General features: G+C 43.0%; 1 protein-coding gene across 6 annotated transcripts in view; it reads right to left on the reverse strand.

The window, feature by feature from the left end:
* The window catches only part of WNK3 (WNK lysine deficient protein kinase 3), a 166,013-nt gene that overhangs the window by 11,876 nt on the left and 134,284 nt on the right, over window positions 1-19,853 (reverse strand). The window lies entirely within an intron of this gene.

Below are 19,853 nucleotides of genomic sequence, written 5' to 3' on the forward strand. Positions count from 1 at the left end.
ACAAAGTTGGGGAAGACTTTGGAGCCTAAGGTTTTATAGACTGTGTTCTCAACCTAGAAGAATGTCAGCAGGTAGAATTAAAAAGAGAAGATAGCCAGAAACAGGAACGTATCAATGCCCACAGTTTTGCCTATCCGTCTTCTCTTAGAAATATTTTTGTGCCCAATCCCTTCAGCTTCTAAAGCATTTGTTGCAGAGAGGTTAGGTCTAAATGTCATTAATTTAAGAACATTTCTGGGGCTGGCACAGTGGCTCACGCCTGTAATCCAATCATTCTGGAGGCCAAGGTAGGTGGATCACCTGAGGTCAGGAGTTTGAGAGCAGCTTGGCCAACATGGTGAAACCCCGTCTCTACCAAAAATACAAAATTAGCTGGCCATGGTAGTGGGTGCCTGTAATCCCAGCTACTCAGGAGGCTGAGGCAGGAGAATTGCTTGAACCTGGGTGGTGGAGGCTGCAGTGAGCCGAGATCATGCTACTGCACTCCAGCCTGGGAGACAGAGTGAGATTCCACACACACACACAAAAAACCAAACCAACCAACCAACCAACCAACCAACCAACCAACCAAACAAACAAACAAACAAAAAACAACAACAAAAAAGAACATTTCTGGGTGGGAGGGAGAAAAAGAAGAGAAATGAAAAAAGAACATTTCTCCACTAAGGGAAATAAAATGTTAGGACTCTTCTTGTGTATAACTCTGGTCTAACAAGTTATCTTAAATACTCAATTGGCAGTAAATTAAGGCTGCTGAACTAGTGGCACAATAGCCAACAAGTGGAGGAAAAAATAATTAACAAACTGAAGCAAGTATTTAAATGAAACAGGGACTAGGGCAACAACCACTGCACTCCAGCCTGGGCGACAAAGCAAGACCGTGTCTCTTAAGCAGGCAACAGAAAGAACAACTACACACACACATACACACACAAACACACACAAAGTTATGAAGAACAATGTGCCATATGAAAAGGAAAAAAATGCTATTTGAATGTTATTCAGTATCTATGCTTTACATAAAGCAGGATCATTTATTTACTGATTTCATTTAAAAGTTATTCATATCATAATATAAAAGACCACTTAATTCAAAGCTCACAAGCCAGAAAATACCCAATCAATGCACATTAAAATAAGTACTATGCAAACGCGGTTTATGACAGGTAGTAATAACATATTAACTTCAAATGTGCTCTTTAATATTCATTTCTTATTGATGAAATGAATAAAACCAGAGTTCAGTCCTTGATGTTCTTTTTTGTTCTTTCCTCCAAGGTGATGCCTATATTCAGACAGTTTCAGTGATCACTCCACTGCATTATTTCTATCTCTTATCCTATACCTTGATTTCTCTCTTCAATCACAATCTCACAACCAATTCCCAAATGTATTTTTCTACTTGGATGTTAATAAATTATTCAATTCAGGCCAGGCATGGTGACTCCCATCTGTAATCCTAGTACTTTAGGAGGCTGACACAGGAGGATTGCTTGAGGCCAGGAGTTCAAGACCAGCCTGGGCAACATAGGAGGATCTCGTCTCAAAAAAATTTGCTGGGCATGGTGGCACACACCAGTAGTCCCAGCTACTTGGGAGGTTAAGGTGGGAGGCTTGATTCAGCCCAGGAGTGCAGGGTTATGGTGAACTATGATCACGCTACTGCATTCCTACCTGGGTGACAGTGAGACCCTGTCTCTAAAAAAATTAAATTAAAAAATAAATAATTCAAGTCAATATACCTGGGGTCAAACCTATCACAATCCTGGCATGACGATTTGCTTAAATGTCATACTTCTGTTTAAGATACTGCATTTTTTTCCAAACCACTCAAACTCAGATCCTTTGGATCTCCCCACCAATACACAAATATCCAGTCCATCACTACGTCATGAAATTCCTCCTATACAATGTCTCTTGTCCACTTTCATTTCTACCATTCTATAAGCTCTTAATTATCTCATGCATATACTACTATGATTGCAGTGATCTAAATGGACTCACTCCTTGGCTCTAGCCCATATATTCTTCAAACTACCACCAGATTAATATGAGTGAAGGCTGGGCACGGTGGCTCATGCTTGTAATCCCAGCACTTTGGGAGGCTGAGGTGGGTGGATCACATGAGGTCAGAAGTTCGACACCAGCCTGACCAACATGGTTAAACCCTGTCTCTACTAAAAATACAAAAATTAGCCGGGCATGGTGGTGCACACCTGTAATCCCAGCTAATTGGAGGCTGAGGCAGGAGAATCGCTTGAACCTGGGAGGTGGAGATTGCAGTGAGCCAAGATCGTGCCACTGCACTCCAGCCTGGGCAACAGAGCAAGACCGTGTCTCAGAAAGAATAAATAAGTAAAAAATAATATGAGTGAAATGCTGTTTCCAGATAAAATGCTGCTTAAAAAAAAAAAAAGCTTCAACAGTTCTTTACTGCTAACAGCATGAGGGTTCCCACTTGTTTAGGTGGCAAAGACCTGGGAAATCATGGTTGTCCTTGCAGAACAAGTACATTATTTTATTTATTATCCTTAAACTAACATGTATCACTTATTAAGCTTAAATATATAATTGTTTTAGATCAGATTCATTATCTTACACTAAACACTAACAGAAACATGCTGTGGCAGCTGCCAAACTTTTTTAAGTACAGAAGGAAAACTTTCTACTGTAAATCCTCCATTTCACCCAACTATTTGAAAGTTATATGTCTTTCTTGCAAATCTTGCATTTTTACCGTTTGCATGCCTTAATATCATGAAATTCTATCTATTGACAATACTCTTTCCACTTCCCTTAATTTCAATTCTGCCCATTTATATATATATATATATATATTTTTTTTTTTTTTTTTGAGATGGAGTTTTGCTCTTGTTGCCCAGCCTGGAGTGTAATGGCATGATCTCGGCTCACTGCAACCTCCGCTTCCCAGGTTCAGGCAATTCTCCTGCCTCAGCCTCCCGAGTAGCTGGGATTACAGGTGTGCACCACCACACCCGGCTATCCTTTGCATTTTTAGTAGAGATGGGGTATCACCATGTTGGTCAGGCTGGTCTCGAACTCCTGACCTCAGGTGATCCACCCGCCCCAGCCTCCCAAAGTGCTGGGATTACAGGCGTGAGCCACTGCACACCTGGCCAGCCCATTTATCCTTTGAGACCAACTCAAATCCTATCTTCTGCGTGAAGCATTCTCAGACCACTATCATCATTCATTCCCCTCAACCCACTACAGGTACAATTTATGGTTTTGGGAAGCAATGCAGTATAATAGTTAAAAGCCAAGGCTTTGAAGTCAGACAGATTTGGATTCTCTCACCTATTAACTGAGATCCAAAAGAAGTTACTTAACCTCACTAACCTCAGTCTCTTCACCTAAAAAAGACAAACATTAATATTTATCCACCTTACAGGGATGTTCTGAGGATTAAGATAATATATATAATATATACTATACATGTTTTTTTGAGATGGAGTCTTGCTCTGTCGCCCAGGCTGGAGTGCAGTGGCACGATCTCGGCTCACTGCAAGCTCCGCCTCCCAGGTTCATGCCATTCTCCTGCCTCAGCCTCCCAAGTAGCTGGGACTACAGGTGCCCGCCACCACGCCCAGCTAAGTTTTTGTATTTTTAGTAGAGACGGGGTTTCACTGTGTTAGCCAGGATGGTCTCGATCTCCTGACCTCGTGATCCACCCGCCTCAGCCTCCCAAAGTGCTAGGATTACAGGCGTCAGCCAGCACGCCCGGCCCAATATATACCTTTTTAGACAGGGTCTGGCTCTGTCACACTCCTGGACTCAAGCAATCCTCCCACCTCAGCCTCCTGAGTAGCTGTGATTACAGGCGTGTGCCACCATGCCCAAATAATTTTTGTATGTTTTGTAGAGATGGGGTTTCGACATATTGCCCAGGCTGGTCTCAAACTCCTGAGCTCAAGTGATCTGTCTGCCTTGGCCTCCCAAAGTACTGGGAGTACAGGCATGAGCCACACACCCAGCCTAATACATGCAATATTTTTATTATGTCTTGGGATCTCCCAGACCACCCACACATTCAGTGATTCACCAGGTCTCCAAGGACTCAAGATATGGTTGTATTCATAGCTAAGGTTTATTACAGTGAAAGATACACATTACGGTCAGCAAAGGGAAAAGACAAGAGTCTAGAGAAATTCATGCTGAGACTTCCATATGTTCTCTCCCTATCCTTTCTCCAGCAACAAAAAAATACAGCAACAGGTGTACACATTTCTAACCAGGAAAGCCCATTAGAGACTTAGTGACCATGGTTTTCACTGGGGGCTGGTCTCAGAGGCACGTACCAAAATTCCAGACTCTGAGGAGGAAAACATGTGTTCAGGATAAATCACATTATTTGTACCAACAAACCAGGCAAAGTGAACTATTTACCGGTTAGGGAACAGAGGGAAACCAAGTTCCCACATACCAGCCAAGGGCCAATCTTGCCAGCAGGCCTGTCTAAAGATAGCAGTCTCATGTCTGTTAGGCTCTATTCTGTACAGTTTACTACAATGCTCATATTATAAGTTAACTACACACATACATTGTGGATACCATTACATTGCAATACCATAATTAGCCAGGCGTGTTGGTGTGCACCTGTAATCCCAGCTACTCGGGAGGCTGAGGCAGGAGAATCACTTGAACCTGGGAGGCAGAAGTTGCAGTGGGCCGAGACCACGCCACTGCACCCCAGCTTGGGTGACAGAGTGAGACTCTGTCTAAAAAATAAATAAATAAATAAATAAATAAATAAATAAACATAGCAATACCATGTATCGACTCATGTTTCCAACAAAACATGTATAATTGTGGGCAGGGAAGGATATATATGTGTTAAGCAGTGCTTTTTTTTTTTTTTTTTTTTGAGACGGAGTCTTGCTCTGTCACCCAGGCTGGAGTGCAGTGGCGTGATCTCGGCTCACTGCAACCTCCGCCTCCTGGATTTAAGCTATTCTCCTGCCTGAGCCTCCCAAGTAGGAGGGATTACAGGTGTCTGCCACCACGTCTGGCTAGTTTTTGTATTTTTAGTAGAGACAGGGTTTTGCCATGATGGCCAGGCTGGTCTCGAACTCCAAACCTCAGGTGATCTGCTCACCTCAGCCTCCCCAAGTGTTGGGATTACAAGCATGAGCCACCGCACCTGGCCAAGCACTGCTTCCTAAAATGGGTTCCCTGGTAAAATTGTTTTGGGAGACTTTGTATATTATTTCCTTTCTTGGACATTCTCAATTCATATTAGCACATTAAAGGACCTAAGAAATTCTACAGTGGAGAGACTGGTATTTATATTATTTAATACCACATTTCGCATTTGACCATGTAACACCTATTAACTCCCTGCTGACAACTTATGAAATGCTGTGCTAAGGCCAACAAATGTGTCCACCAATCTTGGCCAAATGGGAAAAAGATGAAATGTCAGCAAGTTTTGAAAGAGCACTATTGGAGCTAGAAATATGAAATCACCTGTTCCTGTGAGAGGCAATAAGGTAACAAAACTACTGGAAGGTACATGTGGAGCATCCTGTCTTTGTGAACTTGGCCTCCATGAGTTATAAAAAGAAAAAGAAAATGAAGATAATTTAGTTCCTACTTAAGAAGACATGACCATTTTTATATTAAATCTGGTTCGAGGGCCTGACATAGTGGCTCACGCCTGTAATCCCAATGACTCTGGAGGCAGAGGTGGGAGGATTGCTTGAGGTCAGGAGTTTGAAATCAGCCTGGGCAACATAGCAAGACCCCATTTCTACAAAAAAAATTTTTTAAAAGATTAGCCAGGCACAGTGGTACACGCCTATAGTCCTGGCTACTTGGGAGGCTGAGGCAGGAGGATTGCTTGAGCCCAAGAGTTTGAGGTTACAGTGAGCTATGACTGAGCCACTGTACTCTAGCCTGGGTGACAAAGCAAGACCCTGTCTCTAAAAAATAAATAGATAAATAACAAAGTCTGGTTTGGAACCCATCTAAATATTTTAATAAATAAGTTAATTTAACAGAAGTACAATAATCAGATACTCTCCTTCCTGCCTACTGAAAAAAAATAATTTCTGGCTTCCAGTATGACAGAGTGAGGACGTTAAGAAACCTCCCTCAAAAGGAATCCTAAAATTGGACAAAATTCAAAAACAATCACTTTAGTACTCCAGAATTTGTCCTAAGGAATACAACAAAATCAGAAGCATTTATTTGTGAAAACTACTGAACTTTTCAGGTAAGAACTGTGCAATCTGTGGTGTTTTTGCACAAGGCTGTTCGAATCACCCCCACCCAGCTCTGTTGCCCAGCAAAGTGGGGCATTCTGAGAAAACAGTAAGTTTGGCTGCTGTTGCTGCTACCATAGGGGATTCACTTGATTTAGAACTTTAGAAGCAGGTACTCCATTAGCCTGAGGTTAACAGGGAGATCTGAGAAGTGAGATAGCCATAGGGACTTGATAAATTCTCCACATGTCAGGCTGAGCGTGGTGGCTCACACCTGTAATCCCAGCACTTTGGGAGGCCAAGGCAGGTGGATCACCTGAGGTCAGGAATTCGAGACCAGCCTGGCCAACATGGTGAAATCCTGTCTCTACTAAAAATAGAAAAATTAGCCAGGTGTGGTGATGCGTGCCTGTAATCCAAGCTACTCGGGAGACTGAGGTGGGAGGATCACTTGAACCTGGGAGGCAGAGGTTGCAGTGAGTCAAGATCATGCCACTGCGCTCCAGCCTTGGGAACAGAGCTAGACTCTGTCTCAAAAAAAAAAAAAAAATCTCCATATATCTCAGACTGACTGGATGTTCTCTAACCATAATGATTTTAAAGTACAAAAATAAGAGATAATGAGTGGTGGCACACACCTGTAATCCCAGCACTTTGGGAGGCTGAGGCGGGAGGATCACAAGGTCAGGAAATCAAGACAAGCCTGGCCAATATGGTGAAACATCGTCTCTACTAAAAATACAAAAATTAGCCGGGCGTGGTGGCGGGCGCCTGTAGCCCCAGCTACTTGGAAGGCTGATGCAAGAGAATCGCTTGAGCCCGGGAGGCGGAGGTAGCAGTGAGCCAAGATTGCGCCCCTGCACTCCAGCCTGGGTGACAGGACGAGACTCTGCCTCAAAAAAAAAGAGACAATGAGAAAAATCTCCAAACTCTTCAAAATTAAACAACACACTATCAATAATCCATGGATAAAAGAGGAAGTCTCAAGGGAAATTAGAAAACATTTAGAACTTAAAAAAAAAAAAAAAAAAAGAAAATATAGGGCCGGGTGCGGTGGCTTACGCCTGTAATCCCAGCACTTTGGGAGGCTGAGGCGGGCGGATCATGAAGTCAGGAGATCGAGACCATCCTGGCTAACACAGTGAAATGCCATCTCTACTAAAAATACAAAAAATTAGCCGAGCATGGTGGTGGGCGCCTGTAGTCCCAGCTACTCAGGAGGCTGAGGCAGGAGAATGTCGTGAAACCGGGAGGCAGAGCTTGCAGTGAATGGAGATCACGCTACTGCACTCCAGCCTGTGGGACAGATCGAGACTCCGTCTCAAGAACAACAACAACAAAGAAAATATAATATATCAAAACCTAGGGAATACTGGAGTACAAAGAATAAACTTCAATGTATGCAAAGGTAAAAAAAAAAATCATTTAGGAGGTCATGAGATCCCAGGATAGAATGTATTTGTCAAAATGCACAGAAAAGGCACAAAGAATGAACCTTAATATATGCAAGTTTAAAAAGCAATTTAGGAGGTCAGGGAATCCCAGAAGGGAATGTAGAATTTGACGAAAGCATCTAATCATATTGAAAATGTATGAAGCAACCTCATATAAGCGGGTAAAAGAACAGATGCTGAACTATATATAACTTTGGAAATGAGTGGCACCTGTAATACTGAAGGCAAAAGAAACTGTACATAAGCATTGTATTCTACTTTATAAAAGTGTTTCCCACTAGGGTTTGGGTTAAAATTCTGAAACTACGATACTTGTACACTGGAATTAAACAAGTAAATGGCTGGAGGATGGTGGGAGCCAGGTTTCTCACTTCTTGAGTGGGAGGTTACAGATAAGCAAATAGATAAGTCGATAAGGGTAATGGATTAGAGTTGGAGACATCAATATGAATGCAAATTTACCTTAATATAAATACAGATAATTACATATAGAAATATTCATAGGTAGGGATATGTGTGTGTATATATATGTTAGTATACACATGTATAGTTCCTTATCAGCTAAGAGGGCCTAGAAGCAATGATACCTCAAGCACTCAAATCTTGGTTTCTTTTTTGTGAAAAAGGGTCTCACTCCGTCACCCAGGATGGAGTAGAGTGGTGCAATAATAATAACTGTTCACTGAAGTCTCAACCTCCCAGGATCAAGCAATCCTCCTACATCAGCCTCCTGCGTAGCTGGGACTACAGGTGTGCGCTACCATGACTGGCTAATTTTTTTAAAAAATTTTTTGTAGATATGGGGTGTCACTATGTTGCCAGGGGTGGTCTTGAAATCCTGGGCTCAAGTAATCCTGCTGCCTCGGCCTCCCAAATGATTTTAAAGGACAAAAATAAGAGATAATGAGCGGTGGCTCACACCTGTAATCCCAGCACTTTGGGAGGCTGAGGTGGGCGCATCACAAGGTCAGAAGATCAAGACCAGCCTGGTCAACATGGTGAAACCGAATCTCTACTAAAAATACAAAAAATTAGCTGGGCAAAGTGGTGGGCGCCTGTAATCTCTGCTACTCGGGAGGCTGAGGCAGGAGAATCGCTTGAAACCGGGAGGTGGAGGTTGCAGTGAGCCGAGATCGCGCCACTGCACTCCAGCCAGGGCAACAGAGTGAGACTCCGTCTCAAAAAAAGAAAAAAAAAAAAAAGAAACTAGAGGAAAAAAATGATCAAAATAACCACAAGGCATGTAGAAGGCAGAAAATAATAAAGAGCAGAAATCCATAAAATTTAAAATGGGAAAACAGTAGAGAAAAACATCAATAAAAGCAAATACTGGATCTTTGTAAAGATAAAATTGATAAGCTTCTATCAAGAATCACAAAGAAAAAAAGACAAATTAAATATCAGTAATGAAAGGTGATGTCATTCCCCAGATATTAAATATAATGTTCATATTATCTGTAAACACAAAAATTCAACAGCATAGACAAAATGGAACAAGTCCCCCCCAAAACCACAAACTACCGAAACTCACCCAACATGAAATACGTAAATAATCCTGTAACTACTATTGAAGAGTTTGATTTATTTTTGAAAAAAAAATTTTTTTTTGACATGGAGTCTCACTCTGTCACCCAGGCTGGAGGGCAGTGGCACAATCTCAGCTCACTGCAACCTCCACCTCCTGGGTTCAAGCGCTTCTCCTGTCTCAGCCTCCCTGGTAGCTGGGATTACAGGCACGTGCCACTGCTACCACACCTGGCTAATTTTTGTATTTTTAGTAGACATGGGGTTTTGCCATGTTGGCCAGGCTGGTCTCAAACTCCTGACCTCAGATGATCCTCCCGCCTTGGCCTCCCAAAGTGCTGGGATTACAGCCGTGAGCCACCGCGCCTGGCCAAAAGTTTGAAAAGTTAAAAACCTCCCAAAAAAGAAATCTCTGAGCCCAGATGGTTTCATTGGAAAAATTTCCCAGACATTTAAAGAAGAAATAATACTAACTCAAGACAAACTCTTCAGAAAATAGAAAAGGAAGGAGAAGATGGACTTCTAAAAATGCAGAATAAGGGCCTGGGTAAACTTTCTTGTATTCAAAAACAATAAAAATATAGGCAAAACAACTAGAACCAACCACCCCTGACAATTATCCAAAGCCATAGAATAAAACTAAAAACCTCTATGAAAGACAAACTATGGAAACTACTGGCATCTGTGACACTTTGACTGGGGGCAATTCTCATTCCCCCTTGTTCCCCAGCTCAGCGTTGTGGTAGCCAACAAAGAGCAGCACTGCAGACAATGGAGCAATCATACCTCTTTTTGAGCTCCCTTAAAAACACCATCTCCAGGCTGGGCGCGGTGGCTCACGCCTGTAATCCCAGCACTTTGGGAGGCTGAGGTGGGCGGATCACGAGGTCAGGAGATTGAGACCATCCTGGTTAACACGGTGAGACCCCTGTCTCTACTAAAAATACAAAAAATTAGCCGGGCATGGTGGCGGGCGCCTGTAGTCCCAGCTACTCAGGAGGCTGAGGCAGGAAAATGGCGTGAACCCGGGAGGCGGAGCTTGCAGTGAGCCAAGATCACGCCACTGCGTGGTGGCGGGCGCCTGTAGTCCCAGCTACTTGGGAGGCTGAGGCAGGAGAATGGTGTGAACCCGGGAGGCGGAGCTTGCAGTGAGCCAAGACTGTGCCACTGCACTGCAGCCTGGGAGACAGAGCCAGACTCGGTCTAAAAAAAAAAAAAAACACCATCTCCAGTGCACAGTCAATATTTTGCAGCACCCTGGAGCTCTTCCTCTCTCTCCCTCTCCCCTCTCCCTCTTTGCACGGTCTCCCTCTGATGCCCAGCCGAGGCTGGACTGTAGTGCCACCATCTCGGCTCACTGCAACCTCCCTGCCTGATTCTCCTGCCTCAGCCTGCCGAGTGCCTGGGATTGCAGGCACGTGCCGCCACGCCTGACTGGTTTTCGTATTTTTTGGTGGAGACGGGGTTTCCCAGCGTTGGCCAGGCTGGTCTCCAGCTCCTGACCCCGAGTGATCTGCCAGCCTCGGCCTCCTGAGGTGCCGGGATTGCAAAGGAGTCTTGCTCACTCAGTGCTCAATGTTGCCCATGCTGGAGTGCAGTGGCGTGATCTCTGCTCGCTACAACCTCCACCTCCCAGCCGCCTGCCTTGGCCTCCCAAAGTGCCGAGATTGCAGCCTCTGCCCAGCCGCCACCCCGTCTAGGAAGTGAGGAGCGCCTCTTCCCGGCCATCATCCCCTAGGAAGTGAGGAGCGTCTCTGCCCGGCCGCCCATCGTCTGGGATGTGGGGAGCGCCTCTGCCCCGCCGCCCCGTCTGGGAAGTGAGGAGCCCCTCTGCCCGGCCACCACCCCGTCTGGGAGGTGTACCCAACGGCTCATTGAGAACGGGCCATGATGACGATGGCAGTTTTGTCGAATAGAAAAGGGGGAAATGTGGGGAAAAGAAAGAGATCAGATTGTTACTGTGTCTGTGTAGAAAGAAGTAGACATAGGAGACTCCATTTTGTTCTGTACTAAGAAAAATTCTTCTGCCTTGGGATGCTGTTAATCTATAACCTTACCCCCAACCCCGTGCTCTCTGAAACATGTGCTGTGTCCACTAAGGGTTAAATGGATTAAGGGCGGTACAAGATGTGCTTTGTTAAACAGATGCTTGAAGCCAGCATACTCGTTAAGAGTCATCACCACTCCCTAATCTCAAGTACCCAGGGACACAAACACTGCGGAAGGTGGAAGGCGGCAGGGCCCTCTGCCTAGGAAAACCAGAGACCTTTGTTCACATGTTTATCTGCTGACCTTCCCTCCACTATTGTCCTATGACCCTGCCAAATCCCCCTCTCCGAGAAACACCCAAGAATGATCAATAAATACTAAAAAAAAAAAAAAAAAAAATTTTTGCAGCACCCTGGAAAGATTTCTATTTCCCAAGTGTGGTGGAGATTTGATTTCACTCAAAGCTCTGCTCACCTGGCAGTGGAAGAGCATAGTGGGATGGAGAGTAGGGGGCTACCTGCAAGGCATTACTGAAACTATGGGAAAGTGCAGGCAACAACTCAGCTGCCTAAGGCTGAGATTTCACTTGGGGCAAATAAGAACCTAGACTAGAATTAAAAGGGAATTCTGGGAGAACTAGATGACCATAAGAAACTTTGAAAACCTCTAACATATTCTTGGCAATATAAAAGTCTGGCATGCCCACGAAAGACCTAAGAAAGGAGAAGGTGCCAATCACTCACTTCTGGTTGACCTTGAGTTCCTAGGCAAGCAGGAAGTAAATCAAAGGTTGTCTTACAAACTGTCTGAAGTTTGATCTCTAACAGAGATCCCTTTGGAAAAGATATCCAGGCAAGGCACTTAGTGAACTCTTCTGACCAATCATGGCTCATCACTAAACGGTACTAGCCCAGGTGTGAACCTTGGGAAACCAGGCTTAAAAATTAAAAATAAATAAATAAAAACAAATCCAACAGAGAGGCCAGGTGTATTGGCTCATGCCTGTAATCCCAGAACTTTGGGAGGCTGAGGCAAGAGGATCTCTTGAGGCCAGGAGTTTGAGACCAGCCTGGACAACATAGCAAGACCCCATCTTTACAAAAATTTTAAAAATTAGCCATGTGGGCCAGGCACGGTGGCTCACACCTGTAATCCCAGCACTTTGGGAGGCCAAGGCAGGCAGATCACGAGGTTGGAGATCGAGACCATCCTGGCCAACACGGTGAAACCCCATCTCTACTAAAAATACAAAAAATTAGCTGGGTGTGGTGGTGGGCACCTGTAGTCCCAGCTACTTGGGAGGCTGAGGCAGGAGAATGGCATGAACCCAGGAGGTGGAGCTTGCATTGAGCCGAGATTGCACCACTGCACTCCAGCCTGGGCGACAGAGCAAGACTCCATCTCAAAAAAAAAAAAAAAAAAAGAAATCAGCCATGTGGGCCAGGCGCGGTGGCTCACACCTGTAATCCCAGCACTTTGGGGCAGGTGGATCATGAGGTCAGGAGATCAAGAGTATCCTGGCCAACATGGTAAAACCCCATCTCTACTAATACACACAAAAAATTAGCTGGGTGTGGTGGCGTGTGCCTGTGGTCCCAGCTACTCATAAGGCTGAGGCAGGGGAATTGCTTGAACCCAGGAGGCAGAGGTTGCAGTGAGCCGAGATCGCACCACTGCACTCCAGTCTGGTGATAGAGCAAGGCTTTGTCTCTTAAAAAAAAAAAAATTGCCATGTGTTGTGGCATGCACCTATTAGTCCCAGGTACTAGGGAAGCTGAGGTAGGAGGATTGCTTGAGGCCAGGAGTTTGAGGCTGCAGTGAACTAGATCATGCCACTACACTCCAGCCATGGCTCTTTGAAAAAGAAAATCCAGCAGGGAATTCAATGGCCATACACTGCAGGGAATGTAAAATTTGTCCAGGAAAATCACTAAATAATTAGCAACAAGAAAAACAACAACAACCCTTGAGGGGTAGAAGAATCCGATACTAGAGTTCTTTAATATATTATTTAAAATGTCCAGTTTGCACCACAAAATTAAGAGACACGCAAAGAAACAGGAAAGCATGACATATGCAGGAAAAAAGGGGACCCAACAAAAACATCCTGGAGGGGGCCTATATTTTGGACTTAGTAGACAAAGCTTTTATATCAGCTATTATAAATACAGTTGACCCTTGAACAAAACAGGTTTGAACTGTGCAGGTCCACTTATATGTGGATTGTTTTCAACCAAATATGGATCGAAAATACAGTATTCTGGGATGTGAAACCTGCATATATGGAGGGCTGACATTTTGTATATATGTGCATTCCTCAGGGCCACCTGTGGAACTTGACTGTGTGGATTTTGGCATACGCAGGAGTCCTGGAACTGATCTCCGCATATACCAAGGGACAAACTGTATATCCAAACTTAGGGAAACTATGCCTAAAAAAATTAAAGGAAAGTGTGACAACAATATCTCACCAAATAGAGACTAGAGATGGAAGTTGTTTTTAAAAAGCAAATTCTAGAGCTTAGAAATACAGTATCTGAAGTGAAAAATTATATAGAGGGGCCCATTAAGAGATTTTAGTGGGAAAAAGAAATAATCAACCAACAAGAAAACAGGTTAATGAAGAAATCCACTTTGAAGAACAGAAAGAAAAAAGAATTAAAAAAAAAAAAAAAAGAAAAGAAAGAGGCCGGGTGTGGTGGCTATGCCTGTAATCCCAGCACTATGGGAGGCCAAGGCAGGCAGATCACTTGAGGTCAGGAGTTCGAGATCAGCCTGGCCAACATGGTGAAACCCTGCCTCTACTAAAAATACAAAAATTAGCCGGGTGTGGTGGTGCGCGTCTGTAATCCCAGCTACTTGGGGGGCTGAGGCACGAGAATTGCTTGAACCCAGGAAGCGGAGGTTGCAGTGAGCCAAGATCACACGACTTCACACCAGCCTGGGTAACAAAGTGAGACTCTGTCTCATAAATAAATTCACAAAATGAGACTCTGTCTCATAAATAAATTGATAGATAGATAAAATAAAAAATAAAAAAATTTAAAAAAGTGAAAGAGCCTCACAGACCTGTTGGACACCATCAAGCATGACAAATATGCATAATAGGAGTTCCAAAAATAGAAGAGAAAAGGGCAGAAAAAATATCAGAATAAATAATAACTCCAAATTTCCAAAACTGAATGACAAATATTAATTTACACATTCAAGAAGCTCAGTGAACTATAACTAAAGTAAATTTAATGAGATCCATACCTAGACACTCATAATCAAATTGATGAAAATCAAAGACAAAAAGAAAATCTTTAAAGAAGACAAAAAATAGACTTGTCATGTATAAGGGACTTCAATAAAATTAAGAGCTGACTTCTCATCGGAAACCATACAGGCCAAAAGACAATGGGATGACACTGTCAAAGTGTTGAAAGAGTAAGACTATCAAAGAAGAATTCACCTAAATCTTTCAAAAATGAAGGAGACCCGGCCAGGCACGGTGGCTCACACCTGTAATCCCAGTACTTTGGGAGGCTGAAGCAGGCAGATCACTTGAGGTCAGGAGTTCGAGACCAGCCTGGCCAACATGGTGGTACCCTGTTTCTACTAAAAATACAAAAATTAGCCAGGCCTAGTGGCGGGCACCTGTAATCCCAGCTACTCGGGAGGCTGAGGCAGGAGAATCACTTGAACCCAGGAGGCGGAGGTTGCAGTGAGCCGAGATCGCGCCAGCCTGGGCAACAAAACGAGACTCCATCTCCAAAAAAAAAAAAAAAAAAGGAAGGAGATCCACACATAACACTGTGCTATAAACTCCTCGAAGAGGGTGACCTTCTCATAGTAATAGACATCATGCTCTGCATGTAGTTGGAGATTGTTATGTTTTAAGAAAATGAGTAACAGTTTTCTATAGGTGAATTTTAATCTATAGAAAAAGAAGTGTGTCTTGTGAAAAGTATGTAATAGAGTTAAGGGCACCAAACTGTGCACTGTCTTTTGGGAGCCAACTGTTCAGTTGTGAGAGTTCAAAGGTGGACAAAAGCTAGTCTATATACCAGGGGAGAAGTGGATAAGGTATATACAACTGAGATTTGGAAATAACCAGTTATAACAGTAAAGTAGCCATGCCTCTAGATTTACTCTTTTGTTTACCTATTCTTTATTTCAGAGACTTAATGTTAAGTATCAAAAGCAAAATATTTGTTGTAAAAAAGATTTGAAAAATGGAAGATGACTAACTCTTGGGAACATGCAAAAGGAACTTTATGCTTTCAATGCTCATTCTAATAACTAGTTCTTCTTGATGACTGGAATACAAAGAATACTAAAAAATCTGAATTTCCATTGAACCAAGCATTTTTAGAATAAGACCTTTCCTAAATAATCCCAGCACTTTGGGAGGCTGATGTGGGCAGATCACTTGAGCTCAGAAGCTGTAGACCAGCCTGGGCAACATAAGGAGACCCCATCTCTATTAAAAAAAAAAATTAGCTGGGCATGGTAGTGTGTACCTGTAGTCCCAGCTACTTGGGAGGCTGAGGTGGGAGGATCACTTGAGCCCAGGAGGTCGAGGCTGCAGTGAGCTGTGATGGCACCACTACACTTCAGCCTGAGGGACAGAGTCAGACCCTGTCTCAAAAACAAAACAAATGGAATCTTTATTTTTTTACATTATTTCCCAAAACCCTAGAAAGTCTAAATCCAAATGGCTTTATTTTACAAGAATGATTTTGCCTTTCAAATTTTTAGGTGTCTTATTGCATAAAATAAAACTTTATTAATAGACTTATTAAGCAAAATAATTTTTTTTCAATTTTGTACTTTTCAGTATTTTTTCTATCAACTTTATGGCTGAAAAGGACGCATCAATAAAGAGAAGAGTTTTAAATAGCTAGCTATTTTAGAGTTCCTATTAAAATAGGATTCTACTTGTTGTATATAATTAAAGAAATTTAACCTGGGCCAGAATAGAAGGTATTAAGAATACCAGATGTTTCTGTGAGCTGGAAGCTGTCACAGCAGTGACACACTTGAATTGGAAACCACCAAAATTTCCTTCTTATTTTCTACTCACCAAACAAAACACAGGCATACTTTCTCATACCTTATGTTTTATAACTTGAATTGTACCAGGACCTTTAACAGCCTTTGATCCAATTTAAGCTAGTCCTTTATGTCCTTGTTTTTTAAAAACAAATTCCATAAATGGAAAAAAAATAAAAATAGAAACACTTCTAATAAAAAACTGAAAATTCATTGCTAGCTGACCTAACTTACAAGAAATATTAAAGTGAGTCCTTCAGGATGAAATAAAAGAATGCTAGATAGTTACTCAAATCCACATGAAAAAATAAAGCACACTGCTGAAGAGAACTACATAGGTAAATATAATATTCAGTATAAATGTACTTTGTATTTATAACTCTACTTTTCCTACCTGATTTCAAAGTCAACTGCATAAAGCAATAACTATAAAATTGTGTCAATGAGCTTATAACATGTAAAGATGTAATGTGTATAACAATAATAGTACAAAGAAGTTGTGAGGGAATATGTGTGTGTATGTATTACACACACATATATTAGAGAAATGTTTTGTGTACCATTGAAGTTAATTTAGTATTAAACTGAACTAGAGGCCAGGCGAGGTGGCTCACACCTGTAATCCAGCATTTTGGGAGGCCGAGGCGGGCGGATCACCTGAGGTTAGGAGTTTGAGACCAGTCTGGCCAACGTGGTGAAACTCCATCTCTACTAAAAATACAAAAAAATTAGCCAGGCATGGTGACGCACGCCTGTAATCCCAGCTACTCAGGTAGCTGAGGCAGGAGAATCGCTTGAACCCAGAGGCAGAAGTTGCAGTGAGCTGAGATCACGCCACTCAACTCCAGCCTGGGCAACAGAGCAAGACCCCATCTTAAAAAAAAACCAACCAACCAAACAAACAAACAAAAAAACATGACTGGGTGTGGTGGCTCACGCCTGTAATCCCAACACTTTGGGAGGCTGAGGCGGGTGGATCACCTGAGGTCAGGAGTTCGAGACCAGCCTGGCTAACATGGTGAAATCCTGTCTCTATTAAAAATACAAAAATTAGCTGCACGTGATGGCAGGTACATGTAATCCCAGCTACTCAGGAGGCTGAGGAAGGAGAATCGCTTGAACCTGGGAGGCGGAGGTTGCAGTGAGCCAAGGTCGCACCATTGCACTCCAGCCTGGGCGACAAGAGCAAAACTTCGTCTCAAAACAAACAAAAAACACACAAAAAAACTGAACTAGATTGCTTTTAAATTAAGAAGCTCATTGTGGCTACCACAAGAAAATAACTGAAAAATATAAGAAAAGAATAATATAGGGCCAGGTACTTTGGCTCACACCTGTAATACCAGCAATTTGGGAGGCTGGGTAGGAGGATTGCTTAAGCCCAGGAGCTCGAGGCCAGCCTGGACAATACAGTGAGAGCCTGTATTTAAAAAAAATTTTTTTTTTTTTTAATTAGCTGAGCATGGTAGCATGCGCCTATGGTCCCGGCTACTCAGGAGGCTGATGTGGGAGGATAACTTGAGCCTGGGAGGTTGAGGTTATAGTGAGCTATGATCACACCACTGCACTCCAGCCTGGGTGACAGGGTGAGACCCTGTCTCAAAAGAAAGAAGAAAAATGAAAAGTATAGTATAATAGGCCGGGCATGGTGGCTCACGCCTATAATTCCAGCACTCTGGGAGGCTGAGGTGGGCGGATCACCTGAAGTCAGGAGTTTGAGGCCAACCTGGCCGACGTGGCAAAACCTCGTCTCTACTAAAAATACAAAAATTAGCCAGGTATGGTGGTATGCACCTGTAGTCCCAACTACTTGGGAGGCTGAGCAGAAGAATCACTTGAACCCGGGAGGTGGAGGTTGCAGTCAGCAGAGATTGCACCACTGCACTCTAGCCTGGGTGACAGAGTGAGACTCTGTCTCAAAAAAAAAAAAAAAGTATAGTATAATAATAATAATAATATACATATATATAAAAAGACACAATAGAATTTAAATGCTACATTGGAAAATATCTATTTAACATAAAAGAAGGCAGGAATACGGAGAGTCAGAGGATGAGGAAAAAAAGAAAAAAATCGAAGATATATAGAAAACAAAGATAACAAAATGACAGGCATAAATCCTACCTTACATTAAATGGAAATGATTTAAATGCCCCAATCAAAAGACAGATTGACAGAATAAAAAACATGATTTAACTATATATGATAACAATAAACACAATTCTGATTTAAAGACAGAAATACATTCAAAGTAAAAGAATAGAAAAAGATATGGCATGCAAGCAGTAACCAAAAGAAAGCTGGATTGGTTGTACTAATATCAGAAATAATCTCTCCTCTAGCCATTCAAAATGCCAAAAGGAATGAAGGCTAAGTGGAAGAAGATGGCCCCCTCTCCTGCTATTGTGAGGAAGCAGGAGGCGAAGAAGGTGATGAATCCCGTTTGAGAAAAGGCCTAAGAATTTTGGCACTGGACAGGACATCCAGCCCTAAAGGGACCTCACCCACTTTGTCAGATGGCCCTGCTATATCAGGTTTGCAGCGGCAAGGAGCTATATATCTTCTATAAGCAGCTGAAAGTGCCTCCTGCAAATAACCAGTTTACCTAGGCCTTGGACTGCCAAATAGCTACACAACTGCTTAAGCTGGCCTATAAGGACAGACCAGAGACAAAGCAAGAAGATCATTGGCCCAGACTGAGAAGAAAGTTGCCAGAGGGATGTCTCCACTAAGGCCTTTGAGCAGGGATTAATGCTGTCACCACCTTGGTGGAGAACAAGAAAGCTCAGCTGGTGGTAACTGCACGTGACAATGGATCTCGTAGAGCTAGCTGTCTTCCTGCCTGCCCTGCATCATAAAATACAAAGGGAAGAGAAGACTGGGATGTCTAGTCCACAGGAAGACTTGCACCACTGTCGCCTTCACACAGATTAACTTGGCAGACAAAGGAGCTTTGGCTAAGCTGGTGGAAGCCATCAGAACCAATGACAATGACAGACAGGATGAGATCCACTGTCACTAGGGAGGCAATATCCTGGGTCCAAAATCTCTGGCTCTCATTGCCAAGCTGGAAAAGGCAAAGGCTTAAGAACTTCCCACTGGCCAGGCGCAGTGGCTCACGCCTGTAATCCCAGCACTTTGGGAGGCCGAGGCAGGCGGATCACCTGAGGTCAGGAGTTTGAGACCAGCCTGACCAACATAGAGAAACCATAGAGAAACCCCATCTCTACTAGAAATACAAAATTAGCTGGGTGTGGTGGCACATGCCTGTAATCCCAGGTACTAGGGAGGTTGAGGCAGGAGAATCGCTTGAACCTGGGAGGCGGAGGTTGCAGTGAGCTGATATCACGTCATTGCACTCCAGCCTGGGCAACAAGAGCGAAACTCTGTCTAAAAAAAAAAAAAAAAACCTTCCCATTAAGCTGGGTTAAATGTAGACTGTTGAGTTTTCTGGACAAATAATAATAATAATTCTCCTTCAGCAAAAGAAAATGAAATATAAATTAAGAAGACATAACAATTATAAACATATGTGCAACTGTGTTCCAAAACACACAAAGCAAAATTGACAGAATTGAGGGGAGAAATTCAACAATGGTTGGAGACTTCTTTTTTTTTTTCTTTT

Source organism: Gorilla gorilla, chromosome X (assembly GCF_029281585.2).
Source record: "Gorilla gorilla gorilla isolate KB3781 chromosome X, NHGRI_mGorGor1-v2.1_pri, whole genome shotgun sequence".
NCBI classification, from domain to species: domain Eukaryota; kingdom Metazoa; phylum Chordata; class Mammalia; order Primates; family Hominidae; genus Gorilla; species Gorilla gorilla.